This window comes from Dipodomys merriami, unplaced genomic scaffold (genome assembly GCF_024711535.1).
Source record: "Dipodomys merriami isolate MVZ:Mamm:240054 unplaced genomic scaffold, mDipMer1.0.p SCAF_24, whole genome shotgun sequence".
Lineage (NCBI taxonomy): Eukaryota > Metazoa > Chordata > Mammalia > Rodentia > Heteromyidae > Dipodomys > Dipodomys merriami.
The window spans coordinates 20,836,270-20,860,375 of NW_027203826.1; the positions used below are offsets into that span (position 1 = coordinate 20,836,270).

General features: G+C 42.0%; 1 long non-coding RNA gene across 1 annotated transcript; it reads left to right on the forward strand.

Moving 5' to 3' along the window:
- Positions 1-294: 294 nt before the first annotated feature.
- On the forward strand, positions 295-22,460 carry LOC138835653 (uncharacterized). Its single transcript, XR_011374680.1, has 3 exons — positions 295-342; positions 21,145-21,221; positions 22,257-22,460. It is a non-coding gene; the product is annotated as an uncharacterized lncRNA (long non-coding RNA).
- The last annotated feature ends 1,646 nt before the right edge of the window (positions 22,461-24,106 follow it).

The following is a 24,106-nucleotide window of genomic DNA, read 5'->3' on the forward strand; positions in this document are numbered from 1 at the left end:
CGCTGGCGCTCGGGGGAGGGGAGCGCGCGGGATCCACCCCGTCCGCGCGGGGGTGGGGGAGGAGAGCGGGCCTGGCGGGGGCGCGCGTCGGCGGGAGGGGCGGGGCAGGGGCGGGGGCGCGCGCGCGCCCACCGGCCGAGCGCGAGCGCGAGCGCGGGCGACCCGAGCGCCCAGCCTGCGGGGTCTCTCCCGGGCGCTTCCCAGCCGCCGCGCGGCTGCCGGCCGAGACCAACCGCCGCCGCCCCTACCCGCCGCGCGCCTCCCGCCGCAGCCCCACCGCACAGCGCCCGCCGCGGGGAGTGGCTCCACTGGCCGAGGGAGGCTGCTCTAGGCGACGGACAGGTGGGGCGTCGCTGCAGCCCCCTCTCCCGCCCCGGGCCTCCGTGGTGCAGTCCCCTGGGCGCCTGGCCTCTCCGCACCCCGCCTTTAAGGCACTTGTCCCCAGATCAAATATCCAGCTCAGGCTGCACACGGGAAGGGGGCTCCACGCGTGAAGTCACCCCCCTCACCGTCACAGGGTCATAGATTATGGGGATCAGTCCCCCCCCCCATTAGGATTCCGGAAGTGTTGGAAGTGCGCCTTTGTAGGTGTTAGGCAGTTTGGCATCCGCCTGCCTCGGGTTCATGAGTTCCAGGCGATGGGTCTTTTCACATCACTGCAGGAACACGATTCTTTTAAATATGAAACAATTCCTACGAAGGAAAAGGGGGTGCATTTGGTAGATGCGGGGGGAGGAGGCTGCGCAGGGCACCCGTCCTCACGGGTGGCCTACTTAACATCACCATTTGAGGCAGTGTGACTTTCAGTGGAAGGCTTTCCGTGAGCCGCCTTTGTAGCTGCTGTCACTAGGCAGGTTGGAAATGGATGGGTTACTTGATGACCTGCAGACCTGTTTTCCTCTAGGCATCGTGTAGTAGCATGTAGAAGGAAAACTTGAGTCTGCATTGAGAATAAACCCCAAAAGGGCTTTATTTTCATTAAAACCCATTTGGTTTCTCTTCCTTCCTTTACTAGCCACTGAAAAACTGATCCCTCCTGTATAAGAAGAAGGCTATTTTCTCATTGGCTACTTTCTGCCACAGCCTTTTACTCTAGTTGAGGAAGCTAAAATACCCTTTTAGCCCCCTTCTCTCAAGTAGGCTTACTTCCTTAACTCGCCTCCTCCAAAGGTAAGGTAACAGCCACAAAACAAGAATAGGTTAATTGTTCAATGTTTCGGTTGTTTGCGTGTGCAGGCACAGGAGCTTGAATTCAGGGCCTTGTCTTTTTCTGCTCAAGGCTGGCACTCTACCACTTGAATCACACCTCCACTTCTAGCTTTTCACTAATTAACTTGAGATAAGAGTCTCAGGAACTTTTCTGACTGCCTTCGATGGGGAATCCTCAGATCTCAACCTTCTGAGTAGCTACTTTATAGTTGAGCTACCCGTACCTGGCCAGCTTCTAGCCTCAGTGAAATGACTGGCAAAAGAAACCAAAAGGAGCAGAGCGGTGGCTCACGCCTGTCATCCTAGCTACTCAGGAAGCTGAGAGCTAAGGATTGAGGTTCAAAGCCAGCCCAGGCAGGAAAGTCCATGAGACTCATCTCCAATAAACCACCAGAAAATCGTAAGTGGCGCTGTGGCTCAAGTGGTAAAGCACTCACCTTGAGCTGAAGAGCTCAGATACAACACCCAGGCGCAGAGTTCAAGCCCCACAACCGACAAAAAAAAAAAAAAACATTTCAGATGAAAATAAGAAGGGAGAGGAGTAAACTATTGGTAAAAAGAAATGATAAGAGGCTGGGAATGTGGCTCAAGTGGTAAAGTGCTAGCATGCATGAACCCCTGAGTTCCATTCCTCAGCACCACATAAGCAGAAAAAGCCAGAAGTAGTGCTGTGGCTCAAAGTAGTGGAGTTATATCCTTGAGCAAAAGCTAGGGGACAGTGCCAAGACCCTGAGTTCACAAGCCCCAGGACTGGCGAAAAGAAACAATAAGCAAAATGAGTTAGCAGTTGGAAAGCATCCCCCTAGTTATTGAGTTGGGGAAATGCTTATTCTTTTTTCAAAGTTAGTAAGAGATTAAGGAATAGGGAGTGGGCTATGTGCCAACAATAATACCTACAGTGATTTATATGCATAGAGAGATACCATTACCACAAACAATTAACTGCTCTTAAGAAATAGTACACTACTGGACTTATATAAAATGATGGCTCCTCTGTATAACACCTTTATAATAATAACAAAATTAGATTTTTTTAAAAGCTGAGGAACATCAGAATTATATCTGTATCAAAGTCTTGCAATTCAACTTGAGTTAGAGTTTCATAACAACAAATGTGCCTGTGTTCCTACAGCTCCAAATAATTTTCACAGTTTACTGTAAAAGCAGTGAAGTTTTCCTTTGGACTTTGAAGAGAAGCCATTTGATTCAGGAGCTCAGCCCCAGATACACTAAATTCTTGTGCCTACATATTTTCTGAGTTTGAAGTAATTACCCCAAATCTGTTTCTCATGTGGATAACCTGTAAAATCATACTTTTATTAACTTTGTGAGTTTTGTTAAGTTCAAATTTCTAATCCTGATTAAGAATTTGTGTATTAAAAATATACAAAAAAGTTCATTTCAGTGCCCTTTATATAAATGAAAGCAAAGACTACTAGCACTAAAATTTCTTTACCAGAGCAGTTAGAGCAGTTAAATTCTGTGTTGCTCTATGGAGCTAATTTGCTTTTGGCAAAAGACAAGAAATAGCTAAAAGGCTTAGTGTAACAAAATGCTAATGTATAAAATAGAAGTACTATTATATAAAATACAAATCAATAAAAATTCAATATGCCCAAAAGTTACTTCAGAAGAATCACCATGATGGAACAATTTTATTAATACCAAATTATTTCTGAATAGCAAGCTAAAGAACTATTTAGAATAATCAGGTCAAAGACAGACCACCACTGTAAGAAACAAATTGACAAACAGTTCAACTCATCATAGTTGTCAAAAACAAAGGCTGCATTTTGGGCTTTTGGGTGATTAATTGGAGATACAAGTCTCAGATCTTATTTTTTAGGCTGGCTTAGGACCACCATCCTCAGATCTCAGCCTCCTGAGTAGCTAGAATTACAGGTGTGAATCACCCACACCAGACTGAAAATGTTTTCAAGGAAGAAAGGTGACACACTGATGGAGTTGGAAACAGTAATAATTTTGTGACCATTATGGCAAAGATGGGGTACAGTAAGAATCAGTGGAGGATCTAAATATAGGAAGAATGGGGGAAGATATTTGTTATTGTCACAGTGTGTTTTCACACACACTTCTTACTTGTTGCAGGAAGGAAGGAGTATTGGAGAAATTAGACAAAACTCTCTGTAATCAAAATTAACATCATAGATAAGAAATAAAAGGACATTATTTGCTTCCAGATATGATTCTCCAAACACATCTTCTAAATGAAGAAATGTCAGATGGATCCCCAATGAGGAATGTTCTGTTTTGTTTTGTTTTTTTTAATAGGCACTATATTCTTCTAAGATGTCAAATAAGACAGAGGCTATGAAAATATCCCAGGTGAAAAACCATGACAACAAATATGAAATACTAGACTGTATCTTTTCCTGGAAAAGGAAAAAAAATGCTCTGAAAAGATATTATTGGATTAATGGGAAGACTGATAGAAATTGATTAGATAAAAGTATTTCATCTATGTTAAAAACCACGAACTTAGTAAATACTGGAATTAGGAAATACACACTTAAGTATTTAGATGCAAAATGCTACGATGTATATATGGCTCAGGAAATAAAAGCATATATAGCAAAAGAGAAAATTAAAATGATAATATATTAACAGTATGTCCCTGGGTAAAGAGCAAGTATTTCTTGCAATCTTTCTATAAATTTTAACTTATTCCAGTAAAAGTTTAAAAAAAGTTTTGAATTAGGGCTAGACAAGGTAACTCACATCTTTAATCTTAGCTACTAGAGAGATGAGAATCTGGAAAATTTGGTTCAAGACTAGCCTGAGGCAAAAGTTATCAAGACCCAATCTCAACAAACCAAGCCCAGGCCAGGTGCAGCTCCCCAGATGTTCCAGCTAAGATGGAGATCAGAAAAAACTGAGTCCAAACCCAGCCCTGGGCAAATTCCAAGATCCTATCAGAAAACTAACTAAAGCAAAAAAAACTAAGGTGTGACTGAAGCAATAATGCACTTTCCTAGCAAGTATAAAGCCCTGAGTTCAAAACCTAGTACCCAAAAAACAAATGGGCAAATTAGAATTTGAGCCAGGTACTGGTGATATACAATTGTAATGTCTGCACTTAGGAGGCTGAAACGGGGGTTGTGGCTTCTAGGAAACTTGGGCTACATATTAAGTTAAAGGCTCAAGTGGTAGGTAGAGTGCTATCCTTGAGCTGAAGAGCTGAGGGATAGTGCCCAGGCCCAGAGTCTAGGCCCCAAGACTAAGTAAAAAAAGAGAGAGAGAGAGAGAGAGAGAGAGAGAGAGAGAGAAAAGAGAAAAGAAAAAAGAAATTCCTACACTATAATATCATAATTTAAGTTTTTTTGGTGATTCTATGGATCAAACTCAAAGCTTTGTTTATACTAAGGAAGCAGTATACCACTGAACTACACCCCTAATCCCAACATCCTAATTTTAAATTAACCATGTAACTGACAAGTCCCACAGACTTTCTGAAAATTCTTATTACTTCTATGAAACTGTCTCATCTCTTAGGCTAAAATGATAGAAACAGGAAATATATAATTGAAGAGTCATCTTATTCAACTTATAAACAAACAGGCTTAGAGATGAAAGGTTCAAGGTCCTTGAACTAGTAGTTATCAAATCCAAGATCCTAGTACAGCTGCTAAGCAGCTACCACTTAGTTTCTATCAGTTTCACTCTCTGGTAAATTTTTTTTTTTTTTTTTTGCTGGTCGTGGAGCTTGAACTCTGGGCCTGGGCACTGTCCTGAGCGCTTCAGCTCAAGGCTAGCACTCTACCACTTGAGCCATAGCACCCACTTCCAGCTTTTTCTGTGTATGTGGTGCTGAGGAATCGAACCCAGGGCCTCATGCATGCAAGGCAAGCGCTCTACCTCTGAGCCACGTTCCCACCCCCTCTCTGGTAAATTTTTGGTGCTGGAACTGAGGTTGGAACCCAGGGCCTTACTCTCTCACTTGGCTTTTTTCCCTCAAGACTGGTGCTCTACAATTGAGACACCTCTACTTCTGGATTTTTGTTAGTTAACTGGAGACAAGAGTCTCAAGGACTTTCCTGCCTGGGCTGGGTTCAAACTGTGAGCATCACAGTACCAGGGATTACAGGTATGTGCCACCATGCCCTGCAGTTTCTCCCTCTTCTGAATTTCCTAAGAGCCTTTCCTCCTTTTCCTCCCCCCTCGCTCCTTTTCCCTCCTTCCTTCTCCTTCCTCTTTTCTTCCTCCCTCCTCCCACATTATATATATGATTTCTCCTCCAAAGTATACATTGTGGGATTTCCTCATGACTGTTCCTGGCATGTTTACAATGTATCCCAACTAATCTCACCTCCTGCATTCTTACTTTTTTATGTGTGTACTGAGAACTCATATGAGCTTACTGCTTCAACTATCACTGCTCCACTGGTATTCCCACCTAGATGTCTGGACCACATCTTATTGCTTCCAGGACATTCTGCTCTTAGAAGACTGAAATAACTCTAAAAGGAAAATTTTCAATATCCAACAGAAAAATATCTATGAAAATACATTCATTCCTATTGATAATCTAAGAAATACACATTAAAACAAGCTACATTTTTGCATTAACAGACAACTCATTAAGAGTTATAATATTGTATTTTAATAAGGATGTGAGCAACAGATTCTCATACCTTGGAAGTATAAATGAGCACATTTCTTTTTTCTTTTTTTGTAGGTGTGGGGCTTGAACTCTGGGCCTGGGCACTCTCCCTCAGCTCTTCAGCTCAAGGCTAGCTCTCTACCTCTAGAGCCACAGTGCCACTTCCGGTTTTCTGATGATTACTTGGTGATAAGAGTCTCACAGACTTTCCTGCCCAGACTGGCTTTGAACCATGATCCTCAGATCTCAGCCTCCTGAGTAACTAGGATTACAGGCATGAGCCATTGTCACCCAGCAAGCATATTTCTTTGACACTTTGCCAGCACAGAGAAGGTGTTTAAATGGGCATAGTCTTTGGTTTAAACATTTCATAAATGAATACCCTACAAAGGTACTATGAAATATTTAATGCAATGTACAAAGGACTGTTCATTAAATTTTTTTTTCTTTGGCGGCCATGGGGCCTGAACTCTGGGCCTGGGTGCTGTCCCTCAGCTCTTCCACTGTAATCGCTCTACTACTTGAGCCACAGTGCCACTTCTGGTTTTCTGAGTGGGCTGGCTTTGAACCATGATCCTCAGATCTCAGCCTGCTGAGTAACTAGGATTACAGGTACGAGCCACCTACAGCAAAGAAAAATACCCCTGTATAAACAGTAAGAAGGGAAAAAGAAAAAAAATGTGAGGCCCAGCTAAGTGGTTCCTACCTGAAATCCCTACCCCCTTCCTGCCCCCCCTTCTTGCCCCCCCTTCCCCACCCTCCACACACACACACACACACACACACACACACACAAACACTCAGGAGACAGATAGTGGGAGGACTGATGCCTGAGGCCAGCCCTAGCAAAACTGCCTCTCAACAAAAAAAAAGAGTTGGGTGTATTGGTGGTCATCTATGATCTCAGCTATGTGGAAAGATCAAGATCCAAGTCCACCCAGTTGAGACTGTCTCAAAAATAACAAAAGCAAAAAGAGCTATGGGGTGTGTGGCTCAAGTGATAGAGTACCGATCAAGACCACACAAAGGTGAAGAGAAGTATGCTCAGTAGGATTCCTTACCTGACTTATAGTCTGCTTGTTTGTTGCCTCCTTATAAAACTGGGTTTTAGTTGGGCTGGGGTGGAGGTGGGAGGCTCGTGGTTGTAATCCTAGCTACTCACGAGGCTGAGATCTGAAGATCACAGGCAAGCCTAGACCAATAACTCTACAAAATTTTTATCTCTAATTAAACACCAAAAGCCAGAAGTGAAGCTGTGGCTCAAGAGATACAACACTAGCCTTGAGCACAAAAGCTCAAGGACAGTGCCCAGGCTCTGAGTTCAAGCCCTGGAACTTGCACAAAGGCAAAACAAAAAACTCTTAAGTCTTGTATACATTGTCAATAAAGAGCAGACCTTTATATCAACAAGACTTGCAGAACTAACAAAGAATAGTCCACAATAGGACCTCTGATATAATTTGGAACTCATAATTTCTTTCTTTTTTTTTTTTTTTGCTGGTCATGGGGCCTGAACTCTGGGCCTGGGCGCTGTCCCTCAGCTCTTCAGCTCAAGGCTAGCGCTCTACCACTGGAGCCACAGCACCACTTCCAGCTTTTTCTGTTTATATGGTGCTGAGGAATCGAACCCAGGGCCTCATGCTTGCAAGACATGCACTCTACCGCTGAGCTACCTTCCCAGCCCCGAACTCATAATTTCTATAATTTATTTGTTATAGAATCTTGTTTAAGAGTCCCAAAGAGGGGTGGGAATGTGGCTTAGTGGCAGATTTCTTGCCTCCCATGCATGAAGCCCTGGGTTCCATTCTGCAGTACCACATATGCAGAAAAAGCCAGAAGTGGGCCTGTGGTAGAGTGCTAGCCTTGATCAAAAGAAACTCAGGGGGCTGGGAAGATGGCTCAGTGATAGAGCGCTTGCCTTGCATGCCTGAGGCCCTGGGTTTGATTCATCAGCACCACATAAGCAAAAAGAAAAAAAGCCGGAAGTGGCTCAGTGACTCAAGTGGTAGAGCGCTAGCCTTGAGCTGAAGAGCTGAGGGACAGTGCCCAGGCCCAGAGTTCAGGCCCCACGACCGAACCCCCCCCCCAAAAAAAAAGAATGAAAAAAAAAAAAAAAGAAACTCAGGGACAGTGCCCAGGCTTTGAGTTCAAGCACAGGACTGGCCAAAAAAAAAAAAAAAAAAAAGTTCCAAAGAGTTGAACCTTTCCAAAATCTAATCACCTAAAATTTCCGTGGAAAAAACGTGATTTGAGGTCTAATTTCTTATTTTTCCCACCAATTTTAAAAATATATTGCAGGAGATAATTTTCTACCAAAGTAACACAGTATTACGGTTGGTGATCACATTACAGATGGGAAAGGCTTACTACATAACCACTGAGCCCATTTCCCTGGAGGGATGCAATTCTATCTGTGGTTTTAAATTCCAGAAAGGAATGTTCTTAATCTTTCTGGAAATTAGTGACATAAGCATTTTAAAGTACTTCTTTTAGATCAACCAAGAGGTTTCATGTAATTTTTTACTTGGCGTATTTCAATTGTTTTTAAATTAGAAGCAAGCATTGAATATATTGGGGTGTCACTAAGGCTTCAATTAGCAAACGAGTCTTTTATAATTATGATATAACCTTATCACTGATTTGTTGTTCATTGCTGATTACTGACAATTGTATTTGCTATTAAAAGCAAATTACCTAACTTATGTAATTGTAACCCGCTGTACATCACTTTTATAATAATAATATAAAAAGTGAACAAAAAAAGAAAGACTAAACTTTGAATATATTTTTTAAAAAGCAAATATAGCTAGAACCTGTATTATTATTTAAAATTATTATACTTGGGGAAGCCTAAGTGATGTGAAAGTGGTTACAGTTATTTTTTAGTTATAATTGATTTTCAAACTGTGACTCCAGTTAGAAAAAGACTTCTGAGAAGAATGAGGGGAGGGGAAAAATTAACATGACTTCAGAAGTAAAAACAGCCTGATGCGTTAATTTTTCAAAAAAATATCACCTGATATATACTGCAATAAAAATCTTTTTTTTTTTTTTTTTTTTTGCCAGTCTTGGGGCTTGAACTTAGAGCCTTGGCACTGTCCCTGAACTACTTTTGCTCAAGGTTAGCCCTCTACCACTTGAGCTACAGCGCCACTTCTTTTTTCTGTTTATATGGTACTGAGGAATTGAACCCAGGGCTTCATGCATGCTAGGCAAGTACTCTACCACTAAGCCACATTCTCAACCCTGTAATATAAATCTTACCAGCACACACATTGACACTGAAATAATACCATTTTAAAACTAATTGCCTTGGGCTGAATTACAACAAAACATAAATACTTGCACAAACTTACTTATGCTTCAGTACTTTTCTTTCAGATGGATGTTATTAATTTTGAAACATACCCACACAGAAGCATGATTCTGAGATTAAAAACAAATTTAATTCCAGCAATCAGGAAGCTGAGGCAGGAAGATCATAGTATAAATATGTAGCTTGTGCTACATATTCAAACCCCATCCCAAAATTAAAAAAAAAGTATATGGCTGGGTGCCAGTGGCTCCTGCCTGTAATCCTAGCTACTATGGAGGCTGAGATCACGGTTCAAAGCCAGCCCAGGCAGAAAAGTCCTTGAGACTCTTATCTCCAATAAACCACTAGAAAACCGTAAGTGGTGCTGTGGCTCAAGTGGTAGAGCGCTCACCTTGAGCTGAAGAGCACAGGGATAGCACCCAAGCCCAGAGTTCAAGCCCCAAGACTGACCAAAAAAAAAAAGGAAAACTTTCTTTGGTCAATTGAAGATACATATTATCTACACATTATCTACACTTCCCTAAAATCATAATAAAGAGCAAATAGAATGAGGAGATAACAAATGAGAGATTTTAAAAGTTAGGGGCAGGTAAACAGTAATTGATTTGGCTAAAGAAAGATAAATGAGATAAACTACTCTTTCTCAGAGGTGAAAATAAGCCAGCTGATTTGCACAAAAGAACTCTAGATAACTTAGGAACTGGATACCCCAAATCCTGAGGAATGTAGGAAAGAGAAATTCCTCTAAAAACAGGGTTAGATAAAACTGTATAAAGACCATCAGTGGGCTGCTCAGCCTCTGTCTCACTTCAAGCTATCACGCCACTCTTACTCAAAGAACAGACTCTATGGAATATAAACCAGGAAAAGTCAGTACAGTTTGTTTTCTATTAAATGAACTCGTAACTTGTGTTTGTGGCATAAAAATCACAGAATATCATTTTCATGCTGAGAATGTAAATTTGAAATAACATTCTTGGTAATTAAACATGTAATGCATAAACCGCCCCCCCCCAAAAAAAATAAATAAACTAACAAGAATGAGGAGAGCTACCTGACTCTTAATTTATGAATGAGCTGCTAAGGTTCAACGAACATTTTAGGAAAATCTCTAATATGATAGCTAAAGCATCACATCCTCTGATTCTCCACATACACCCTGTACTCGCCTTCCACCATCTTCTTAAAATATCTGCAGGAACAAGAGGACTTAAAAAAAATATCTAAGCTGGATGCTGATGACTCACACCTGTAATCCTAGATATTCAGGAGGCTGAGATCTGAGGGTCATAGTTGGAAGCCAACCTGGGCAGGAAAGCCCGTGAGACTCATCTCCAATTAACTAGCAAAAAGCCTGAAGTGTACTTGTGACTCAAGTGGAAGAGTGCTAACCTTGAGCAAAAAGACCCAGGAATAGTGCCAAGGCCCTGAGTTTAAGCCCCAGGATTGGCACAAAATTAAAAAAAAAAAAGCTTAATATCTATAGAAAGAGATAACATTGCATTCATTTATTTTTTGTCGGTCATAGGGCTTGAACTCTGGGCACTGTCCCTCAACTCTTTAGCTCAAGGCAAGTGCTCTACCACTTGAGCCACAGTGCCACTTCCAGTCTCCTGGTGGTATTGGAGATAAGAATCTCATGGACTTGACTTCCCTGGCTGGCTTTGAACCATGATCCTCCGATCTCAGCCTCCTGAGTAGCTAGATTTATAGGCGTGAGCCACCGGCACCTGTTTCAACATTGCATTCATGAAGCAAGACTAGGATACTATGAAAATATTTCAAACAGAAAAAAAACTTCTTATAGGTTAAAAACACAAAACCAACATATAAATGCCAATAGGAGGTTAGAAAATAAAACTGAGAGGTTTCTCAGTAAGATTCTAGACTTTTACTATAATATAATTCTGTTGTAAGCTAAATATGTGGTTAAATCAGTGCTATTATAAATGACTGGACAGATATTGGTAAATTTCTACTGAGGAAGGTTTCCAATTTCTTTTGAAATAAAGAATGTTTAAAATTCCATTTGCAGGAATTTTATCCTTCACTACTTATATATAAAAAGAGGTACATAAAAGGATAGCAATAGATGATTAGAACTGTACCAAATGTCATCTGGGCACTGTTGACGCACACTTGTAATCCTAACTATTCCAGAGGCTCTGAACTAGAGGACTGCAATTCCAGATCATCCCAGGGCAGAAAAAGCCAAGAGACTATCTTCAAAATAACTAGCAAAATCGGGCACCTGGGTGGCTCACGCCTGTAATTCTAGCTACTCAGGAGGTTGAGATCTGAGGATCACAGTTCAAAGCCAGCCTGGGCAGGAAAGTCCATTAAACTCTTATCTCCAGAAAATCAGAAAATCAACAGTGGTGCTGTGGCTCAAGTGGTAGAGCTAGAGCGCTTGCCTTGAGCTGAAGAGCTCAGGGACAGCACCTAAGCCCAGAGTTCAAGCCCCTCCACAAAACAACAACAACAACTATCTAGCAAAAAGTAAGTCTGTAGGTAGTTCAAAGGGGTTAGCCTCAGCTGAGCAAGCTGGCTGAGTAAGTGAAAGATTGTGAGTTCAAACCCCAGTATCAGGAAAAAGAAAAAAAAAAGTTCATGTCATTAACAGGAAACAGGTCCCTAAATGGCATCCATACAATGGAACACTGTAGCCATTAGAATGAAGTCTCTCTAGCTGTACTTGATATAGAATGATTTCTAGGCATGTGCATTATCTCTGAGCTAGATTTCTAATGTTCTAATAGCCTTTTCCTTTTTGGGAGAGAACGGGCGATGGGAGCAGGGATTTGAACTCCGGTCATTTCACTTGCTAGTCAGGAACTTTACTGCTTGAGCTACACTCCCACTCTCTCATATAGATTTATAATACATACTTAGAAAAGCAAGACATGGTGAATAGAACAGAACTATTAATGGTGTTTACTTCCAATAAGGAGAACTATTAGCTGAGAGACTTCTCAATATGTGACCCCCTGTTGAACTCAGAGTCTGGGTACTGTCCCTGAGCTTTTCTTGCGCGAGGCTAGTGCTCTACCACTTGAATCACAGCTCCAATTGGAGTTAACTATTTAAAGGAGGCTGGGCAAAGAGCTCAGGGAAACCAGGCACTGGTGGCTCATGCCTGTAATCCTAGCAACTCAGGAGGATGAGATGTGAGGATTGCAGTTCAAAGCCAGCCCGGGGAAGGAAAGACCGTGAGACTCCTATCTCCAATAAACCACTCAGAAAACCAGAAGTGGCACAGTGGCTCAAGTGGTAGAGCGCTCTCCTTGAGCTGAAGAGCTGAGGGACAGTGCCCAGAGTTCAATCCCTAGAGTTCAAGCCCCATGACTGATAAAAAAACAAAAACAATAAAAAGCTCAGAGACAGGACCCAGGCCTAGAGTTCAAGACCCACAACCAGCCAAAAAAAAAAAGTTTAACAGACTTTCCTGCTCTGACTGACTTTGAACTATGATCCTCAGATCTTAGCCTCTGAGTAGCTAGGATTACAGGCGTGAGCCACCAGTGCCCTCCTATTTTATTTATTTATTTATTTAATTTTGGGGTCTGGTCATAGGGCCTGAACTCTGGGCCTGGGCGCTGTCCCTCAGCTTTTCAGCTCAAGGCTAGCGCTCTACCACTTGAGCCACAGCGCCACTTCCAGCTTTTTTCTTTTTGCTTATGTGGTGCTGAGGAATCGAACCCAGGGCCTCATGCATGCAAGGCAAGCGCTCTACCACTGAGCCATCTTCCCAGCCCTCTTTTATTTTTTTTAAAATTGTCCTGATACAATTGTAAATTCTAGGCAAGCACTGCATTACTGAGCTACAGCCCCAGCTGTATACACGTTCCACTTAATCCCATTTTGCTCACTATCTTTAGCTTTTGATAAAATGATGGCCTGAAGTAACTGAGCCAGTAAACATTCCTCCCCCATTCTCAGGAGCTATGCTTGAGGCTACTTGCAAACTCCTTGCTTTCCCCGGGAATTTAGTGAGGGATCCTGAAAAACAGCCTGGAGGGTTACATGTATGGAAATAAAGAGACTAGTAAGAAGGGAAACAAAGTTTGCAGAGAAGGGTGAGTAAATGATCTTTATAACTTGGGGGTGAGGGGAGGAACAAGGGTGGGAAGGGAAAGTGGGAGAAAAATGAGGGAGGAGGTAACAAGTTAGACAAGAAATGTACTCACTACCTTATATAACTGAAGCCCTTCTGTATATCACCTTGACAATAATATTAAAAAAACAAGAAGACTGAGCAGGACAGAGGCCAAGGAGTCCAGGTTTCCCATTCCAGGCCCACCGGGCTTCCTTTTTTTTTTTTTTTGTCGGTTGTGGAGCCTGAACTCTGGGCCTGGGCGCTGTCCCTCAGCTCTTCAGCTCAAGGCTAGCGCTCTACCACTTGAGCCACAGGGCCACTTCTGGCTGTAGGAATCAAACCCAGGGCCTCATGCATGCAAGGCAAGCACTCTACCACTGAGCCTTGAGCCCTACACCTCCAACCCCCTTTTTGCTAGTTATTTTGGTAATTGAGTCTAGGAAATTTTTCTACCCATTGGTTTCCATCCACAATTCTCCAATCTCAGCCTCCTGAGTAGCTAGGATTATGGGTGTGAACCATTAGCACCTAGCTTCAATCTTTTTTATCTAGTTCTTGTTACTTCAAGGCTAATTTGACAATACTTAAATTCTCTTCTTTGGATTTCTATTTAATTCTGGGGATAAAACAATATTACAGAAGCAAAATTAACTACAAAGTATTTTTATGAGCTGGAAGTGGCGCTGTAGCTCAAGTGGTAGAGGGCTAACCTTGAGCTGAAGAGCTGAGGGACAGTGCCCAGGCCCAGAGTTCAGGCCCACAACCGACAAAACAAAACAAAACAAAACAAAACAAAAAAACCAAAGTATTCTTTTTTTGGGGGGGGGGTCTGGTCATGGGGCCTGAACTCTGGGCGTGGGCGCTGTCCCTCAGCTCTTCAGCTCAAGGCTAGCGCTCTACCACTTGAGACACAGTGCCACTTCCGGCTTTTTTCTTTTTGCTTATGTGGTGCTGAGGAATCGAACCCAGGGCCTCAGGCATGCAAGGCAAGCGCTCTACCACTGAGCCACCTTCCCAGCCCAAAACCAAAGTATTTTTATGTGTCAATTGTAAGTGGCCCACACCTGTAACCCTAGCTATTCAGGAGTCTGAGATTTGAGGATCAAGATTTGAAGCCAGCCTGGGCAGACAAATCAAGAAACTTATCCCCAATTAACCATATATGGCTCAAGTGGTATAGTGCCAACTGAAAGCAAAAGAAGATCAGTGAGTTCAGGGCCCTGAGTTGAAGCTAACTTGCTAAAGTGACGTTGGTGTCTCCATTTAATTCTTTTTGTTTCTAGATTTTACGTAGGACAGTGAGAGCATTTGCTTTGTCTGGGCTGTATTTGCCCAGATTTGTACCTCGACAAGATTCTTCAAATACCTTGGAATTCTCTGGCTGAGCCCTAGCTAGCCCTGCCCTACCCATGTTGGTGCTATACTCCTGGAAACTAAATGGGTCCACTTTGCCTAGCAACAGAATTCAGATAAACTCACCAGAGTAGTATTTATTCAAAACCCCCTCCTCACTGTTCTCAGAGATGTCAATATAACCCCATGGCAGACTCCAAATGCATTTTGTAAAATCTCTCTCTCCTGCTACATTTCTGCAAGGTCTCTTACACCTAATGTTACTAGAAGAATAATCACCATTCCCCATTCATGAAAGATAAAGCTCTTTCACATTCTTCTTCTTGCAAACATGTGTTTATCTCGGGCTGGGAAGGTGGCTCAGTGGTAGAGTGCTTTCCTTGCATGCATGAGGCCCTGGGTTCAATTCCTCAGCACCACATAAGCAGAAAAAGCCGGAAGTGAGGCTATGGTTCAAGTGGTAGGGTGCTAGCCTTGAGCTGAAGAGTTGAGGGACAGTGCCCAGGCCCAGAGTTAAGGCCCCACGTCAAACAAAACAAACAAACAACAACAAAAAAAACTCCATGTGTTTATCTCAACTTCTTTTCCTTTGATATTTTCAATTTAATGTTACCTGAATCCAACTATTTCCTAATAAGCAGGAAGCCAGTATGATTTTCTCAGATTTCATATAAACCCCTAGGGTCAGCCAAATGGATGCTTAGCAACAAATGAGTTAGGTTTCAAATGAGATATGAATCTTAGTCAATTAACCATATAAAATTTGTTATATAATTTGCAAACAGGTGAACTTTTAAAAATAGTATTCAAGATCTAGGACAAAAAGTAGAAAAGACGTCAGGAAGATGATGGACTCTTCAGGAAAAAAAATAAGCTAGTAGATTAGTATTTGCTTTCTATAAAAAGCCATCCAGTCTACCTCATCCTCTAATAGGATTTAGCAAATCAAAGCCAGCATGGGCTGATAAATCCAAGAGACTCCATCTCTATTAACCAGCAAAGAAAGAAAAAGTCACACTGGAGACATGGCTCAAGTAGTAAAGCACCAGCTGTGAGCGAAGTAAACTGAGATAGCTTGAGGTCCTGAGTTAAAGCCTTGTTACAGGCAAAAGAAACTCATTTCTAGGTGTCATCAAGAAAAAACTAAAAATGCAGCAAGTGTAAAATAAGTTAGAAACTTGGAAATGGTAACATGTAAAAAAAATTGGGGGGGGGAGTATAGTCATGGAGATGGGAGGGCAGGGATGGTAGGGGAAGAACAAAGGAGAAGGCAACAATGCTTGATAAGAAATGTGCTCATTACCTTTTCATGTAATTGTAACCTCTCTGGTATTTTCACAATAAAAAACTTATTTAAAAAATTTTATCTTCAAGTAAGAAAAGAATGTATCATCATAGAAAGAGGAGTATAGAAACTAATTGTGTGGCTCAAGAGTAGTCATGGAAGCCCAGCACTGGTGGCTACTCAGGAGGCTGAGCAAAGCCAGCTCAGGCAGGAAAGTCCATGTGACTCTTATCTCCAATAAACCACTTAGAAGTGGTGCTGTGTCTCAAGTGGTAGAGCACTAGCCTTGAGCTGAAGAGCTGAGGGACAGTGCCCAGGCCCAGAGTTCAAACTCCACCACACACACACACACACGCACGCACGCACGCACGCACGCACAAAGAGTAGTAAAATAAATATTCTTAGATTCGAAAATATTGATGTTACACCCATAAATCTCTTGGAATCTAATTTATTCCCCTGATGAGAGGAGATGGAGAGAGGAGAATCAAGAACCGAATAAGGATCAGTCCTGTTGTTTGGATAGTCTAATAAATTCTCATTCTGACTCATCTCTTGTTCATTTAATGGCAGTCTTGTCAGCTAAGTAGCCTAATTAAATTTCTCATTCTGCAAATTCAAGGAAGAACTAGTCTCACTCCCTATCATAACCTGAGGCCCTTCCAAAAAGAAAAGTTCCCTTCATATTCATCCATAATCACATTTGGCATCTGGGCTAAAAAACCCAAAATAATCTAATTTTAGAAGAAGTGAGCCAGGCACCGATGGCTCACACCTGTAATCCTAGCTACTCAGGAGGCTGAGATCTGAGGATCACAGTTCAAAGCCAGCCCAGGGGGCTGGGAAGGTAGCTCATTGGTAGAGTGCTTGCCTTGCATGCATGAGGCCCTGGGTTCGATTCCTGAGTACCACATAAGCAGAAAAAGCTGGAAGTGGCGCTGTGGCTCAAATGGTAGAGTGCTAGCCTTGAGCTGAAGAGCTGAGGGACAGTGCCCAGGCCTGAGTTCAGGCCCCATGACCAGCCAAAAAAAAAAAAAAAAACCAGCCCAGGCAGAAAAGTCCATGAGAATCATATCTCCAATTAACCACCAGAAAACTGGAAGTAGTGATGTGGATCAAGTGGTAGAGTGCTTACTTTGAGCTGAAGAGCTGAGGGACAGTGCCTAGGCCTAGAGTTCAAGCTTCATGACTAACAACAACAATAACAACAAAAAGATGTGCAATTTTGCTAGCTGGCATTTCATTCCCACGATGCTTTCTACCTTCTTCCCCCACTCTACTCCCATGCCCCATTCTCTCTGCAATGTGGTTTGAACTCAGGGCTTCACCTTGTATTCTATCATTTGAGTCACACCAACCAGCCCTTTCCACTTTAGTTTGTTTTTCAGATAGGGTCCCACACTTTTGTCTGGGTTAGCCTCAAGCGTGAGTTCTTCCTACCTGCTCCTTCACAGTAGCTGGAACTACCAGTATGTATTACTTGTTTGTTGAGATAGACCTTAATAACTTTCCCATGCTGACCCTGAACTATGACCCTCCTATCTCTTCCTTCTAAGTAGTCAGGATTATAGTTGTGTACCATCACACTTGGCTATGTTGTTCTCCATCAGAAAGATGAGTAAAAAGTCATGAGCAGGTTAGTGTGAAGTTCAGAGATTTGATAAAGTGATTAGCACAGTGTCTGGCACATAGTATGTGATGAATTAGTACTAACTGTTATTATTTTGCTTGTAGTTTGCATTGTTATTGTTGAGACAAAGAGTTATTCTGGAAGGCGTGTCCTGTCACTGAAACTATCAGTGATGTTGGCTTCTTATGCTGTTGTTAAATTGATCAGATTATTACCTACACTGATACTGGTGCCCCATTAATCACTGAAGATAGTTTCCTGATGGAATTATATATCATCTCTTTAGCTCTCAAGTCTCTCCAGTGATTTTTTTTTTTTTTGTGGATTTGTCATGATCCTTTCACCTTCTTTGGGTAGCCCCACAGCTGTCAAGCAAAGTAAACAATACAATATTGATCTTGGGATTTTTCTTGCTAGTAAAGAATCAATGAACACATCCCTATCTCGCCTAATGCAGTTCTTTCTAGTTCCTACATACTCCCAACAAATTAGGCCAGCTTATACAAATTGATCTTTGTCAGTGAAGAAAACCATGATCTAGTCTGTTGCAATAACCAATGGGTAAAAGACAAGTGATTATTCTTACTATAATTCTAAAATTAGGCAATGTAGAATGAAAGCATTTTGCCTTTGGAGAAGTGAGGGTCTCCCCACTTTCCTCCCCATCTCCACCTCCTCCTACTTGATATTTGGATTGCTCTACAAAGAATGGCAAAATGTCATCTAGCTTCTGTTTCACGCCTACCATGCAGCTCATGTAAAAGACAAGACAGCTCTCTAGTTCTCAAACTCTAGGTGGCCAATAAATTCAGATTCTGTTGCATTCAGTGGCATACTGTGCCATTTGGTACATGAAACATATGTTCAATGAAGTCATTTTTTTTTTCGTTTTTTAATATATATTTTTATTGTAAAGATACTGTATAGAGGGGTTACAGTTACATGAGCAAGGTAATGAGTCTGTTTCTTATTGAGCATTGTTACACCCTCCTTTATATTTCCCCTACCATCCCTTTCCTCTCTACCTCCCCAATGCCTCCCTTTCATCCCTCCTCTCCTCCCCCCCCCCACCAAAGTTGTAAAGTTCGTTTTCAACATACTGTCTTGTACATCCAATGAAGTCATTTTTGATAATAAGATAAAACTATTGGGGCTGGGAATGTGGCTTAGTGATAGAGTACTTGTCTAGCATTCATGAAGCCCTGGGTTCTATTCCTCTGTACCACATAAACAGAGAAAGCTGGAAGTGGTGCTGTGGCTCAAGTGGCAGGGTGCTAGCCTTGAGTAAAAGAAGCTCAGGGACAGTGCCCAGGCTCTGAATTCAGTCTCCAGGATTGGCCACACACAAAAAAGAGAGATTTATTAACTGGAAATGTGGAGACAGGGATTCTGAGCTCTAGTTCCAAATATGTCACTTGTCCAGACAAGTCCACCAACCACAAGCTCCTGAGTGTTTGATTACGACCTTCTCATCTGCAGCCTCCCCTCAGCAAACAGTCAGGCCCCAATTTACAAATGAGTTTCATTCCAAAAGACCATTGAAGCTTATTATTTGGACCTCAGAAAATGTTTCCTGTTGAAATGACGTTATAAATAATGGTTAGGCCTCATATTTGTCCACAGCAATCCATTTCATTCATAATATAGTTAAATCATGATACCAATCCAAGAGTAAAAGAGAAGAAAAAAGATTTTCTTCTTCCTTTACTGGATGCAAGTCAGCACTAGACAGAGCTTGGAAATGAGTGCTATTTATTTTGGCCCCTTTCCACTTCCTGTCTGTGTCTTTTCTTCCATCTTAGAAATGTCATTTATTCAAGGTCTGCTGTAGCAGACCTGTTTCCCTCTGCAAAATTATTCATTTTCTCTTTTCTCTCCACCTGCCCCACTCCTCCCCTCTTCCTCCTTCACTCCATTCCCCCTGTAATCTCTACCCTGCCCCTACCTGTCCTACTGCAGCAAAGCTGTTCTCAGCTAGATTTGTGACAAAGAAACCTTACTTAAGTAGTCTTTAAACACCTAAACTTAATAAAAGTTGACAGAGAGCTTCCTGGGTATGTGACACAATTTTATGCATGAGTCAAATCTTTAGATAGTGGGCAGCTCAGTAAGGGAGGTGATATTATTAGTGGATGCCACAAAGAGGAACTTGAGACACAGAAAAGTGAAATGACTTGCACTGGGTCATTATGCCAAGAATTTGAATAGAGACCGTCTGAGAGGAAGCCTATGTTCTCATGCTAATCCCAGAAGGATTTGTGCCTTTCAAATAGAATACATCTACATCTAGCTCAAATGAGTTTCAACACTTTAGGCAGTTTAAGAGCCAGTCAGGTAGGTTTGGGCAACTACCAGGCCAGGGTGGAAGCTACAAACGTCTGCAGGACCCAGGTCGGTGATGGAAATGGAAATGGTGATTTCATCATGCAGCCTAGATTGTATTCTTTCCCCACACAACCTATGAGCATTTTCTTCCCATGTATACAGAGAAGAAAGACTCTCTCCCAGCTGGTTTATGTCTTTAATTCGAACTACTCAGGAAGCTGAGAGCTGAAGGTCAGGTTTGAAGCCAGCCTGGGCAGGAAAGTCTATGAGTCTCATATCCCCAATTGACCAGTAAAATGCTAGAAGTGGAGCTGTGACTCAAGTGATAGAGTGCAACCTTGAGCAAGAAAGCTCAGGGACAGCAACCAGGCCCTGAGACCAAGACCCAGTACTGGAACACAAAAAAAAGTTTATGAGAGATGGTTGATGCTTCCCATAAGATGCCTAAAAGAGAGGCTACAGTATGGAATTCAGTGTTGCTCCATGGTGTGCTGTCTCTATGGCAACCAGAGAGGATGCATCCCTGTGGAGTGGCAACTGTTTCTCAGTCCCAGGTGACTTTTGGACTGCAGACAAGCAGACATTTTGACTCCAGAACTTACTTCTTAATTGCTGTGATATATTGTTTGGGTTCAAGTGATACTCAAACTGTGCTTTTAATGTACTTCATTGTAATATATTCACTTCCAAAGTTAATGGTTGCATCTATGAATAAATTAGAAAGACATCTGTACTTATCAGGAGTCTTTCAGTTGCAAGTGCCAGAAACCCAACTCAAATTATTTTAAAAACACACATATGGGGGAGGGAGGTTGGAGGCATAGCTCAAGTGGTAGAGTGCCAGCCAGTGAGCAAAAGTGTCTGATACCAAGTCTGAGTCCCTGTCTTAGACAAAAAACAAATAAACAAACAAATTTTAAAAAACCAACAAAACAAGAAACCAAAGCCAGGCACTGGTGACTCATGCCTGTAATCCTAGCTACTCTGGAGGCTGAGACCTGAGGATAGCAATTCAAAGCCAGCCCAGGCAGAAAAGTCCATGAGACTCTTATCTCCAATAAACCACCAGAAAACCAGAGATGGGGTTGTGGCTCAAGTAGTAGAGTGCTTGCCTTGAGCTGAAGATCTGAGGGACAGTGCCCAGGCCCAGAGTTCAAGCCCCACAACTGACCCCCCCCCAAAAAAGATCCTTAATGCTTTAATGAAAACATCTTAAATCCTTGTTCTTTTTTGAATTTTTGTTTTATATTGCATTACTTATTTATATTATGTTTTATATTTTTGTTTTATATTAAAAATTACTGTTAAGGGTAAAGCTTCAAGTCAGAAATATGGTGTTGAATTCATATGGAAACTTCAAAATTCAGAACATTTGAAGCAGAAGAGGTAATTCTTTTTTTTTTCTTCTTTTTTTTTTTTGTTGTTGGTCATGGGGCCTGAACTCTGGGCCTAGGCACTGTCCCTCAACCCTCCAGCTCAAGGCTAGCACTCTACCACTTGAGCCACAGTGCCACTTCTGGCCTTTTCTGCTTATGTGGTGCTGAGGAATCAAACCCAGGGCCTCATGCATGCAAAGCAAGCACTCTACCACTGAGTCAAGTAATAGAGTGCTAGTCTTGAACACAAAAGCTCATGGACAGAGCCCATGGCCTGAGTTCAAGACCTAGAATGAGCACCAAAAAAAAACTACATTAGTAACTGAACAAATATTTTAGATTTATCCCTGAAATATAAGATAGCTTCACTGATTAGAATATCCATTAAGAGGGCTGGGGGTGTGGCTTAGTGCTAGATTGTCTGCTTATGAATGAGGCTTTGCATTCAACATCCAAAACTAATATAAAAAATTAATTGGCGAGCTGGGCGCTGGTGGCTCACACCTGTAATCCTAGCTACTCAGGAGGCTGAGATCTGAGGATCGCGGTTCAAAGCCAGCCCGGGCAGGAGAGACTGTGAGACTCCTATCTCCAATAAACCACCAGAAAACCGGAAGTGGCGCTGTAGCTCAAGTGGTAGAGCGCTCGCCTTGAGCTGAAGAGCTGAGGGACAGCGCCCAGGCCCAGAGTTCAAGCCCCACAACCGACAAAAAAAAAAAAAAAAAAAATTAATTGGCATAGTTCATAGTTAATGGTTAAAGAATACTCATATGATTATTCCAAGAGATAAAGAATTACCTAAAGTGCAATTTACAGTCACAATTCTAAGTAAGTCAGCCAGAGATAGGCTATAAGTTAACATGGTAAAGCATGGACTTAGTATTTTGCTTCTCCTCCCATCAAGTAGTCCACTCTATTTTCCTTCTTGAAGGTGAGATTTTCTAATGACTTGCTTTGACCAACATAATGTAAAAGGCAAAAAAATTGTATGATCTGAAGAGAAACCAGAGTATTGACCAACATAATGTTATAATTCTTCATCTAGGCTTTGAAGCCTGTAGCTTCCACCTTATCTATTTGGAAGGAGTAACTGTCATTTAAGAAAGTCCAGCCGGTGCTGCTGGACAGATGGTGTGGAAGGAAAAGTCTTGGAAGAAGTCAGACCATGAGGAAGGGAAAGTCCCAGTGTTCCAGACAGCTCAGCTGCAGCGAGGCACCTTGGATTCTTCCATGCAAACTGCAGCTAGCTCTGTTGGTGCTAGTTAGTCTCAATTCTGCCCTTCTGCTAACTCATGAAATTATAAAACATAATAAATGCTTGTCATTTAAAACTATTATGTTTTGGAGAGGCTTGTTATATAGCAATAAATACCTTGATATAATGTTTTTAAAAACCTACCTCAATCATCATATTTAGTGGTGAAAAACCAAACACTGAAAGAATTCTCTCCATTTTAGCAAGTATCACATTGAAAAAGCAAAACAGTTCCAGCTCCCTAAGCACCCGCTATCTCCTGCCTTTATTCTTTCTGAGCTGGAGGGAATACTTGTGGTCTTGGTCAATCACTACACAATGGTTCCAGGTGGGTAAGATGGGTGAGGCCAACTCAAAACACAGATAACTGTCAGGACTTCTTTTTGCCAGACTTGCCTTTCATTCTGTATTTACCCAGACTCATCCATTCATTAGGGCAGAGCCATCATGATCTAATCACCTATAAAGGTCCTACGGGTCACATCTCTTAAAACCTTACAATGATGATTAAATTTCAACAGAGTTTTGGTTGGGATAACATGGAACAAGGACTTTTTTTTGCCAGTCTTGGGACTTAAACTCAGGGCCTGGGCACTGTCCCTGAGCTGCTTTTTTGCTCAAGGTTAGCTCTCTACCACTTGAGCCACAGTGCTACTTCCAGCTTTTTCTGTGTATGTGGTGCTGAGGAATCAAACCCAGGGCTTCATGCATGCTAGGCAAGCACTCTTCCACTAAGCCACATTCCCTGCTGGAAGAGCTTTTTTGCAGTTTGTGGCATGCAGTTCTTAAAAACTCAAAGCCCAAAGACAGCAGACTCTAGCAGTTGCTCTTAAACTTCCCAGGAGCAGATTAGCTATTGCTTCAGGATCATGGTCAGATTTTTTTTTCACTCCTTCAAGCTTTAAGAGCTTTGGGGGAAAGAGAGGACTGGGATTCATTATATTCATAACAGATCCCATTTTCTTTATGGAATTTTTGGGGGCAGCAGCTGAAAGTGTTGAAGCTGGTAACCCCATCTTGTAGATGTGAACTCAGTAACAAAGATAAGTTACTCCTATCAGGAATATAGCTAGTCATGGATAGCAGACACTGGAATGGGTTTGTGCCACCTTCCCAGCCCCTGAACTATTACTTTTAGGGCAAAGAACTTCAAAATAGAGCATCTCAAAGGCTGTAAAAGAAGATGTACAGCGAGCCAGGCACTGTCCCAGATTGTTTGCTAAAGGGCACTCATATCCCTACCACTTCAACCAAGTTAACAGCTGGGAACAGTTGGAAGCAACTGTCAGTTCTTAGCATTTTGAGCCTGCAAAAACCTTGCAATTACTGATATTAGGAAACAGTTGCTCCTCCTGTTCCCATCCATCATGCATCAGAAGGTGACTGGGACTAACAGCTGTCATGTACAAATTTCATCCCAGCTAGAACAAAAAATGGAGTTGGAAAGGGAATAAAGCTGGAATCAACCTTCATCAAATTAGAACTGAAGAAAAGTCCCCAGGGAAGATTGACCTTATTAAAGAAGGGTGGGAAAGAGAGAAAAGTACATCAAAACAAGATTTTTTAAAAAAGCCCAAACATATATTTGTATCTCCTAGGGGGAAATGTGAGAGAAAGAAATGATAATAGAGTATGTCTGG